Below are 12,108 nucleotides of genomic sequence, written 5' to 3' on the forward strand. Positions count from 1 at the left end.
CTGCTAAGCTGTGCAAGCTGAAATACACCCTGAGGAAATAGAAGAGGATAGGATTGGTCCTCCTCAAAAAAGCCTAGGGCTTTTTCTGTGGGTAAGACTTCATTGTCTATGTTACAGGCGGAATGGAAGGAACCGGAAAAGGCTCCGGGTTTGAGCAAGAGGTTTAAGACCTTATATGTTCTCAAGGAAGAACAATGTAAGGACTGGATTGAGCCTCCAAAGGTGGACCCGGCCATAGCCAAACTGTCGAAATGTACTGTGCTGCCTGCGGAGGACGGATCCAATCTTAAGGATCCGATGGATAGAAGGGTGGAGGTAGCCCTCAAGAGATCATATACGGCAGCGGCAGCCCAAGGGGCAGTCTCCATTTCTTCTTTGAGGTTTCTAGAAGCCTAAGAAGATGGCTGGCCAAGGTCCAGGAAAATTTGGAAGGTAGAGCTAGCAGGGACAAGGTCCTTCGCTCCTTAAAAAGGTCATTATGGCCATTGACTTCCTCTGCGATGATCATCTCAGGGAACCAGGTTAGCGTAAAAAAACTAGTACGCTCTCGACCGCTGCCGAAGGGCGCTATGGTTAAAACCCTGGGTTGGAGATGCTAACTCCAAAATTCAGCTCTGTAATATGGAGTTCCAGCCAGGTAGGCTGTTTGGCTCTGAGCTGGATAAATTAATGGAGGAATAGTCTGACAAGGAGGGGAAGTCCCTACCATGGTCCTATAAGAGCGGTGATTCCTTTCGCAGAGCAAAATCTCCTCAGCAAGGCAAAGGGAGATACCAGTACAGAGGTCGAGGAAGAAACTATTCCAGAAGAGGTTCCGGGAAGCAGCAGAATAAGGACACCAACAAGAAACCAGACTTCTGACGCAGAAGCTGTCCAGTGGGAACACGTCTGAGTTTGTTTCTCCCTGCCTGGCAGCTACCTGGTCGTCTTTGACTACCTTTGTGAGATATTTCAGGCTGGATACTTCTTTCTTGTCAAGAACAACCTTTGCAAGATCTGTTCTTAATGCGGACGTAATAAATAACCCGCCCATTGGGGATAATGCTTGCTAATTCCCCATATGTTGTGATGCCAATGGGACGTAAGGGAAGCTAAAATTATTATGTTAATTTGTTTTCCCTGAGACCCATTGGCATCACAAGACTCCCTCCCTGTGTTTCTTTATAATTAGACTGAAGTCTAGGGGGAGGTGGAGCCTATTTATACTTCATGGAGGAGGGGATTAAAATTTAATTGTTATTTTTTCATTAAATATTCCTTCGTCCCAGGGGCTCGCAGGGGCGAATTTACCCCATATGTTGTGATGCCAATGGGTCTCAGGGAAAACAAATTAACATAATAATTTTAGCTTAATCGCCCTCCCACTGGAATACTTCTGGCGTCAGAAGTCGGGTTTCTTTGAATCTTTATTCTGCTGCTTGCCAGTTGTTCTCCTAGAGTAGTTTCTTCCTCTCCCTCTATACTGATACCTGCCTCTCCCACGTTGAGGCGACCTTGCCCTCCGAAAGGACTCACGTGGTTTATACGAGAGTGGTAGAGATTTCCCCTTTTTATCAGATAGCTCCTCCATGAGTCTATCTAATTCGGAACCAAACAACCTTCCTGGTTGAAATTCCATGCTGCATAACTGGAATTTGGAATTAGCATCCCCAAACCAGGGTTTTAACCAAAGCGCTCTCCTACCTGCAGTGGAGAGAGCCATAGTTTTTGATGCCAGCCTGGTCCCCTGGGAAGCTGCGTCACAGAGGAAATCTATGCCCATATTTATTTTCTTGAAGGAGCGAAGGACCTTGTCCCTGCTCACTCCTGACTCCAGGTTTTCCTGGACTTTGGCTAGCCACCTTCTGAGGCTTCTAGAAACCTCGAATGAAGAGATTGAAACTGTCCCTTGGGCAGCGCCCGCAGTATAAGATCTTTTAAGGGCAACTTCAACTCTTCTGTCCATAGGGTCCTTTAGATTTGACCCATCCTCCGCCGGCAAGACCGTGCGTTTAGACAGTTTGGCTATTGCCGTATCAACCTTGGGAGGTTCTATCCAATCCTTGCTTTGTTCCTCATTAAGAACATACAAGGTTTTAAACCTTTTGCTCAGGACAGGAGCCTTCTCAGGCTTCTTCCACTCTGTCTGTAGCATAGACATAGAAGTCTCCCCCACATAAAAGGCCCTAGGCTTTTTTGTGGAGGAGGTACCCTCTTCCGCTTCCTCTGGGTGGATCTCCGCCTGCACAGCTTTGCGAAGCTTATATATTCTATCTGCAGTGAAGTATCCCTTAAACAGTTCTTTTTCGTCCTCTGAAGTAGAGGAAGACTCAGAAGAAGAGGAAGATGATCTCTTCTGATTAGCAATCTTCAATTCAGACCCCTAGGGTAGGAATATATATATATCAGAAAACTGACCCAGAGAACATACTCAGCAATAGGAGACTTACTTACAGGCTGAGAAGTAGAGGGAGAAACACTGCGTTTGCTCTTTTTCTTAACCTGACGGTTATCATTATTTTCAGCAAGGGTCTTTTGGACATAATCCTTGACCCAGATGACCACGTCCTGAACATCCGGCTCCTCATTAGGTCTATCCACCGGTTTAGGACGACAGGATGTACATCGTACTGCAATAATATTTATGCATAAATACGTTGCTAATAAAAAGAACCAAATCTTATCTGTGTCGCAGATTCCCTACGGTATTCGTATCCGTCCGGGAGAGGAGTTTCACAGTCACCGCAAGTGAAATGCTTTCTTTTTGACGGTCTTTTTATAGAAGGGCTGGTATCCATTTCCGACATCTAAATACAAGAGGTAAGTTAGTTTAATAGACCTAGTCCATAACCTGCAAACTCTACTTTGGCCACAAGGTGGCAGCATAGTACTTACATTGTATTCACACAAGTGAAATGCTTTCTCACAGATGAACTCAGGATCCACTGCTTTGTAGAAATCCACACAGCAGCACAGATCAGATGATCTGCCTGCTGTACCTCTGCAGCCTCCTTATATAGTGAGGCTGCAGCTGAAACGCGGCGCACGCTACGAGGCGCCGCCGGAAACACGGAAAAACCAGGTGGAACGCAATTTGCGTTCCACCTGACGTCACTTCCGGAACCCAGGTCCGGAAACCGGAAGTGCCGCGGCCGAGTGGAACGCATGTGCGTTCCACAGCAATCGGCCACAGAAAGAGACACACAGCTCTTCAGCAATGTGCCGGATTCATCCTGAGGCACCTCTATTTACCTCTACCGAGGTCTCCAGCGGGGTACATCATCGAACACCGCCTACAGGTACCTGAAAAGAGAAAAACAGGGGGGGGAGGAGGGATAGTCCCAAAGGGCTACAGAAACGAAGAAAAAAAGACTGAGGTGTGTGGGGAGGTGGAGTCTATTTATACTTCCTGGGGGAGGAGTAATAAAGATTAAAAAGGTTTACTGTTAAGTATTCATTAAATATTCCTTCGTCCCAGGGGCTCGCAGGGGCGATAATACCCCAATGTTGTGATGCCAATGGGACGATAGGGAAGCGTTGTTTGAATTTTTAATGATCGTTCTTTGTAATTGCAGGCAATGAATTAAAAAAAAATAATTTGTATGTTTTAGATCTGAACCTAAAATTATTGTTAATCTTTTGCTTTAAAGAGTTAGTTGTTTTTTTTGCAGAAATCAATAGTCCACGCGATTTTAAGAAACTTTGTAATTGGGTTTATTAGCCAAATCTGCCATTATCTGAATGTAAAAAGCATTTTCCCAGGTCCCCCCCTCCTTCCCATCCACTGCAAAAAATCTGAAAATTCTGACTTGTTGCATGAGTCGTACCCTGTCTGCTCTAGGGAGGGGGGAGGGGGGAGGGGGGAGGAGGAAGGAGAGAGTTAGCCGATAGAGGATTACAGGCACAGAGCTGGGTGACAGCTGTAATCTGAGCTCAGACAGGTCAGTGCTGACTGTCCCTGGAGTGGGTGAGGGATTTGTAGATTAACTCTTTGTTGTCCTGATTTGGTCTTTTATTTAGCTCTCTCCATAGGAGAACAATGAAGACGGGGGGAAAGCTTCAACCTGCTTTTTCATGATAAAAATGCATTTTTGGCTAATAAACCTAATTACAAAGTTTCTTAAAATCGCCTGGACTATTGATTTCTGCAAAAAAAAAAATTCACAACAGTGACACTTTAACCCCTAGACGACCCAGGGCGTATAGTTACGCCATGAAAGTCTGTCCCCAGACGACCTAGGGCGTAACTGTACGCCCTGGGTGTTTCTCCCGCTATGAAGCGCGCTCCGGAGCGGAGCGCGCTTCATAGCAGGTGGGGGCCGGCTGCAGTGAGCAGCCGGGACCTCACCGGTAATGACACGCTGCAGCGATCGCGGTGCGACCGCGGTGTTTAAGTGTAAGTGACGGGGGGAGTCCCCTGTCACTTACCGATCGGGACCCCCGCAGTGTGACTGCGGGGGTCCCGATCGGTAAAACGGATTGCAGGAGGTCTCTCACCTGCCTCCATGCGGTCAGATCGGCGATCTGGCCACTAAACCTGCACAGGCAGGCTCAATGAGCAGATCGCCGATAACACTGATCAATGCTATGCCTATGGCATAGCATTCATCAGTGTAGAAATCAGACTAATGTATGTAAAAGTCCCCCAAAGGGACTTCAAATGTGTAAAAAAAAAAAAAGTTAAAAACACTAACACACAACCCCAAAACCCCTCCCCCAATAAAAGTTGAAATTACCCCCCTTTCCCATTATATAAATAAAACATATAAAAATAAATAAATAGATAAACATATAATATACCGTAGTGTGCGTAATTGTCCGATCTATTAAAATATAACAAGCGTCATTGCGAATGGTAAATGGCGTACACGAAAAGAGGGGAAAATGTGCGCGGATTACCGATTTTGTTACATTATATATTTAAAAAAATTAATAAAAAGTGATCAAAACGTCCGATCTTCACAAATATGGTATTAATAATAATTAAAACTAGAGATCATGGCGGAAAAAATGACACCCCATACAGCCCCGTAGGTGAAAAAATAAAACCGTTATAAGCGTCACAATAGTCCCATTTTATTTATAATTAATTGCCCAAAAAAAGGATTTCATTTTAAAAAAATAACATTAGAGAATCTGTGTAACCTGCATATGGTTGTGTTCAGACTGACCTATAGAATAATTGTATCATGTCGCTGTTACCATATAGTGTATTACGTAGACACAGGAACCCCCCAAACGTTACCACATTGCATTCTTTTTTGCGATTTCACCAATTTATATCTTCATAAATAATATATTTGGGATTCCATCATACATGTTATGGTAAAATGAATGACGCCATTACACAGTACAACTATTCCTGTAACAAATAAGCACTTACATGGCCTGTAGATAGAAAACTGAGAGTGCTAGAGCTCTTAGAAGGGGAGGAGGGAAAAACGGAAACACTAAGATCAAAATTTGCGCGGTCCCCTGGGTCATTTTGGGCCTGGTCCTCAAAGGGTTAATCCCACATTTGTTCACTAATCATTTAGTGTAATTGCCCATCGTTTTGCTGGGATCAGAAGGAATAAACAATCATAGTCACGATCGCAATAGTTAAAATAGGACCCTTAAGTCCCTATTCCACGGGCCGACTGGAGGAGCAAACGAGCGCTGTCAGATCGTCTGGGCAGCGCATAGCATATAGCAGCATCTGCTGCAAACGCTCCGATTCCACAGAGCAACGGCAACAGATCACTGCTATATGAGCAGTTGGTTTTTCAACATGTTGAAAAAAAACCCGACGGTGATGATCACTCAACATGAATGATGTCGGCTGATAGTTGCCTTCTATTCCATGGGACTTATCAGCGATAATCGTTCTGTGGAATAGGGCCTTGAGTTGCTAGCCATCTTTTGCCTACACTAAGTGATCATAGCACTTTGACCACATGCTTTTTTCTGCCACCTCTGACCCATGAAGCATGTACTGGAGCCTGCTGAAGTTGCCCTGTGAGATGTCAGAATAGCCTTAGCATGAAATCTTAAAAGGAGACCTGTCTCCCCCCCCCCCGTGCCGGGGTGACAGGCTCCCGATTCCTCTATACTCACGTGATCCTGCTGAGTCCAGCTTCCTGAGCCGGTCGGGTCATGAAGATATCAGCGCCCGAAGCGTGCGCTGACAGCAGAGTCAGCCGCCCATAGAGAATGAATGGGGAGTCCGATGCTCCGTCATTCTCTATGGGCATCGGACTCTCCTGTCAGCGCACGCAGGGCTTCGGGCGCTGATATCTCAAGTGACCCGACCGGCTCAGGAAGCGGGACCCGGCAGGATCACGCAAGTATAGGGGATCTAACAGGGGTCCAGAGTGGAAGGAAAGCGCTATGCATCAGCCATTGTTGCATTTGGTGGTGGTGTTACAGCGTGAAGGGTAGGTGGGTCTAGTCCATACAAAACTGCCCTACACTTTGTGAATGGAATGGTGACGAGCCCATACTACATGATCATTCCACTCGTTGTGCCTCTGTATGAATAACACAGCCGCCTAAAGTATTCTTCATGGAGGACAATGCTCCATCTAATCACAGTCGCATTAGAAAATGACTGGGGAACCTCACACGCTGCACTTTCTCCAGACACAAATCTCATAGATAAACCTATAGGATCAGCTGAGTCACTGTAGAGGTTCATAACTCTGTTCCCCAAAGCCTCAATGACCTGAGGGCTACTCTACAAGAAGAGTGTGATGCCATGCCTCAGCAGAGCATTAGGAGACTTATAATTAGCATGAAATGTCATTGTCAGGTGCTCAAGAGCACATGACAAGTTAGAGGCATAGACACATTGTTGGGGTATACCCACCACTGGGGTTGGCTTTTGTTTCATTTAAGTATGTGAGATGAGGAAATCACCGTGGAGGCTATTACTTCTATACCCCATGATATAATAATAGATTATGAGTCAGTGTTCCTCAGTCAGTTTGTTCACACTGAGCAAAAGTGGCAGAATTTCAAGTGGCGTCTTTGATTTAATGGAATTTCTCGTCCGCCACCTCTCTCCACCCAAAGAGTTGACATGTCTAGGCGGAGAATGGAGGTGTGAGAAATCCCGTTGAATGAAATGGGACAGGCATAAATCGCTTGAAATTCTACTTTATGTTTGCAAAGTGGTAAGACCCTGCAAGTTCACAGTCCCTTTTGATTTCACACTAGCTTGACCTGGTAAATACACATCTAGAAAAGCAGCCAGATATTTAATAAAAGTCTGGTCTGTAAAGCTACAAAAGCCTGACTCCTATAATACCATCACAAAGGTTATCTGGCAGTAGAAAAAGCAGCACTCTGTCCTCAGGTTGTGTTTAGCATAAGCATTTAAAGTGTAACTATCATGTTTGGATTTCTTTTTTTTTTTTTTTTTTTTTTGCACAAGTCAATAGTACAAGCAATTTTAATGAACTCTAAAAGGTTTTACTAGGCAAAAAAACAAACTTTCTGTACTTAAGCAGCAATTTACCAGCCTCCTTATCACTTATCTGTGCATTATCAGGCATATCAGTCTTCATTACAGAGAAGCAAGTGAAGACGGGTTCTGCTGTGTACATTATATCCTATAGAGGGGCCGAGGAAGATGAGTGAACAGGAAGAGGAGGAATGAAGGTCAGCTGTTTGGAGACTGTCTGGGCACCTAAGGTCAGTGCTCATCTAGGAACTTGCTGAGAGAAGATTGCAGGATGTAGTGTTGTGCAGGGCTGCCTTTTCTCCTCTGTGCTCCCTCACCCCCTCCCATCTCCATAAAGCATAATGGACACAAATCCTTTTTCTGCAGTGAGGCAAGAGCTAGGAAAACAGCTTGAGTACAGAAGGAAACACTTACTAAATAAAAGAGGATTTTTTACTCACCGTAAAATCTCTTTCTCGTAGTCTTCATTGGGGGACACAGATACCATGGGTATAGGCTGCTGCCACTAGGAGGCGCTGACACTAAGAGAAACAAAGGAAGTGACTCCTCCTGAGCAGGATATACCCGCCCACAGGCACTGAGCTAAACCAGTTTGTACAAGAGCAGTAGGAGAAGTCAAGAACAGGTAAAGTAGGAATAACACCAAAAACGGAGAAAACTACCATACCGAGGAAAAACCCCAAAAGAAAATGGGTGGGTGCTGTGTCCCCCAATGAAGACTACGAGAAAGAGATTTTACGGTGAGTAAAAAATCCTCTTTTCTCGTGCGTCTTATTGGGGGACACAGATACCATGGGACGTCCAAAAGCAGTCCATGGGGTGGGAAAGATAACCGCTAGACAAGAGCGCTTGGTGAGAAGGCACAGAATAGCACCAACACAACCATCAACTAGGAATAGAGCAAGGGATGATGCTGAATGCATCAGAGAAAACCCCTACAGGTCCGCAGCAAAGGAAAAAATGTCTAGTCCCTGGAGCAACGTGCTGCACGGCAGACAGAGTGGGTTGTGTCCGTCCTGGAAGCCAGCAACATGATGTAACATCGAGTCCAACAGAACTAGTAGGCTAGATGTGGGGAAAAAAAGCAGACGCCCAGCCAAGTGGGTGACCACAGGCGGCAGGGACTTACTCTGAGGTAGAATAGAATAAAAGGCAAATACAACCATGACGGGAGAGACTGGAAAATGTTTCATGGCACATAGAGGTCTAAGGCGTCAAATAAAGGAGAGAGAGGACTGAGCGTCTCTCATAGAAGGTGCCACATGAGATGCAGGAGAAGCTGCGTCCTTGACTATGGAGCTGGGAAGAATGGCCAGGCTGGAAGCTCCATGGGCCTAGGAGTACAGTCTTCACTGAGAAGACAAAACTTGAGCACAAGAGAAGCCATGGCCTATGACATGAGTTATCCCATCTGAGAAACACATGTTAATAAGAAGAATCAAGCTGTCCAAGCATAATGCAGTCCAGGGAAGGAAGGAAAAACAAGATCAGAATCTTGAGTAAGTTGTCCTGGAAGGAGTACAGTAGTACCTGGTACCCCGCAGTGCCCGGCAGAAAAGAGGAGCAGAGGAAAGCCGGTAAGCCGGGGAAAAAACAACTCCATGGGCTGTTAGAGCCTTAGAAAGGAGGTTGATCATATAAAACACTCCGCTCCAAGGAAGCCTAGAGGTACTCGAGAGCCTGGAGTCCCCGAAGAAAACTGTCAAGGGAGGTCAAGGTAAGGCTGATGGGCATGGGAGTTGTCACAGGACAATGGGCACAACAGGTAATACATAGACTAGAGTCCATATGTAAACTAGATCCAGAAACCAACGCCTCAAAGGGTGAGCAGAGACGTTGCTTGGTAAGAGCAGAACAGCAAATGTAAGTCCTGCCAGAATGGGCCAGTGAACAACCCTGTTTCCAAGGAGAGGAAACCCTTAAGGGATTAAGTTCTCAAGGAATCCACATGGGAGACAACATAAGGGAGGGGGATGGCCAGTCAACAACAAGACCAAGGACAAGGAATTCAAGCAGGAGTGCTCATAGAGGCCAGTGAGGGTCAGAAACCCACACCTGCCTGTCGGAAGAAGCTATTACGGAATAGCAGTCCTCAGGAGGATACTTATACTAAATATTCCATCCTCCTGGAGGAGGGAAGGGCTGCTTGAAGATTTTCTGACTGAGTGGTAAAAAACCAAACCCAGGATGGGGGGGTCATGCACAACAGTGCATTAAGCCAGGGAGAAGGAGTAATGGTGTAAGCGGGAGCACTGCAAAACCCTGAACTGAGAGCAATGCTTCATAGTCCATATGGCCAAGCAAGGACACCTGGAAAAGCTAGACCACGAAGAGACCATACACCTATGCTTAGGATGGTAGAGAAACAGTGCAGGCAGTAAACATGAAATCCTCACCCTGTGACACTGCAGCTGCCTAAGAGAGAAGACTAAATACTTGCCATGTTGGCCATAGGCAGATGCAGAAGGAGAAGTCCTAAAGTAGCACTGTGATAGACATGTAGGCAATTGATGTCCTACATACACCAGGGGTAGAAGAAACCCTTTACTGTTTTACCTGAGGAGCAGAGAGGCCTCACTTCATCCAGATCAAAGAGGGGACGGCCTAAGCAATTCAAGCCATACTACTGGGGAACAGCCAGCGAGACAAATGCCAGAACATGGTAGTTATGCCCAGACAAAGGACAGAAGAACTACCCTGACAGTACCAGGATGAAATAGTGACCGGATCTGTATGCTGCCGGCCACTCAGAGGACCAGAGTATGAGAGTCCAACAGTCCAGGGGCAGGTAAAGCGAGGGGTTCTGTACCTCGTGTAGTGGGACACGTAGCAGGATGCTTGGGCTTTAGAAAGGATACAGCCCAAGAGGAATACAACAAGGTTACGCTGCCTGAGAGCAGGTAATGAGACTTGTTAGTGGAAACATATAGAAGACAACATGGTGTAGTAACAAGTTACCCCATGATGATCCCCTGAAGTGACAGGCACAGATCATGGAAGTCCTACGAGGATGAAAGGTAATATACAGGGTAACACGAGCAGAGTAGCTGCAAGCAGTAAGTAACAGAAGACCAGCATTCAAGAGATACAAATACCTGGACTGGAAGCAGGTAACGTGCCTGGTCAGACCTGTAAACAGAAGCCTACAGTGTGTGCCCTGGGAGCAGGGAAGAGATCAGGACTGTGTCCCTATGTAAATGAGGACTGGATACGAGAACTGCCCAGCATCACCAGGATAGTGAGCAAACCTGAAGGTTGTGTATTACATCGTGTAACAGAATACCACAATCTGTGCACACCGAACTACAGGTAATGTAGTTGGAGCCATATCATGCAGCAGAGGGGAGAGGTCTGAATAACCTTGTACCACCACCTGGGAGGGGGTAACATGTCCAGTTCTATGTCTGTGACATCATGTAGTAAAGGAATCTATGTCATGAAGATGAGAGGCAGGTCTGAAGCACCGCCCGCTAATGGGTGATGTGAGTGACAGGACTGGAAGCTCTGAGTAACACCGGAACAACGACTGGCAATGGGTGATGAGTCTGGTCCCATAACCTGTCTAACAAACCATGTAGCAGACGGTTCTGTTGTGAGAGCACAGGAACACAGCATAGTAATAGGTAATGTGTCTGGTTCCATGTCCTGCTTGCGACATCATTTAGCAAAGGATTCTGCCTCAAGAACACAGTAGTCCCCTTAGGAACGGTAATGTGTCTGGTCTCATGTCCTGCTTGTGAAACCATGTAGCAGAGGGTTCTGCTCAGAGATAGTTTGTCAACGAGTAACGTGTCTGGTTCCATGTACATACCGTGACACTGTGTAGCAGAGGGTTCTGCTCAGGGCACAGATACACTGTCTGGAAACAGGTAACATGTCTGGTTCCGTGTACTTACCATGATACTGTGTAGCAGAGGGTTCTGCTCAGAGCACAGATACACTGTCTGGAAACAGGTAACGTGTCTGGTTCTGTGTACTTACCATGACACTGTGTAGCAGAGGGTTCTGCTCAGAGCACAGATACACTGTCTGGAAACAGGTAACGTGTCTGGTTCTGTGTACTTACCGTGACACTGTGTAGCAGAGGGTTCTGCTCAGAGCACAGATACACTGTCTGGAAACAGGTAACGTGTCTGGTTCCGTGTACTTACCGTGACACTGTGTAGCAGAGGGTTCTGCTCAGAACACAGATACACTGTTTGGAAACAGGTAACATGTCTGGTTCCGTGTCCTGCTCGTGACACCGTGTAGCAGAGGGTTCTGCTCAGAGCACAGATACACCACCTGGATAGCGGGTAACGTGTCTGATTCCATGTACTTCTCGTGACACCATGTAGCAGAGGGTTCTCAGAGCACAGATACGCCACCTGATAGCGGGTAATGTGTCTGGTTCCATGAACATCTCGTGACACCATGTAGCAGAGAGTTCTCAGAGTACAGATACACCGCCTGGATAGCGGGTAACGTGTCTGGTTCCATGTACTTCTCGTGACACCATGTAGCAGAGGGTTCTGCTCAGAGCACAGATACACCGCCTGGATAGCGGGTAACGTGTCTGGTTCCATGAACTTCTCGTGACACCATGTAGCAGAGGATCTCACTGAGGGCACAGAAACACTGTATGGTGATGGGGAATGTGTCTGTGCGTATGTGGTTGGAGGGGAACCAGAGTGTCTGTATATAAG

The sequence above is a fragment of the Dendropsophus ebraccatus genome, chromosome 14 (assembly GCF_027789765.1).
Source record: "Dendropsophus ebraccatus isolate aDenEbr1 chromosome 14, aDenEbr1.pat, whole genome shotgun sequence".
Classification (NCBI taxonomy): Eukaryota; Metazoa; Chordata; class Amphibia; order Anura; family Hylidae; genus Dendropsophus; species Dendropsophus ebraccatus.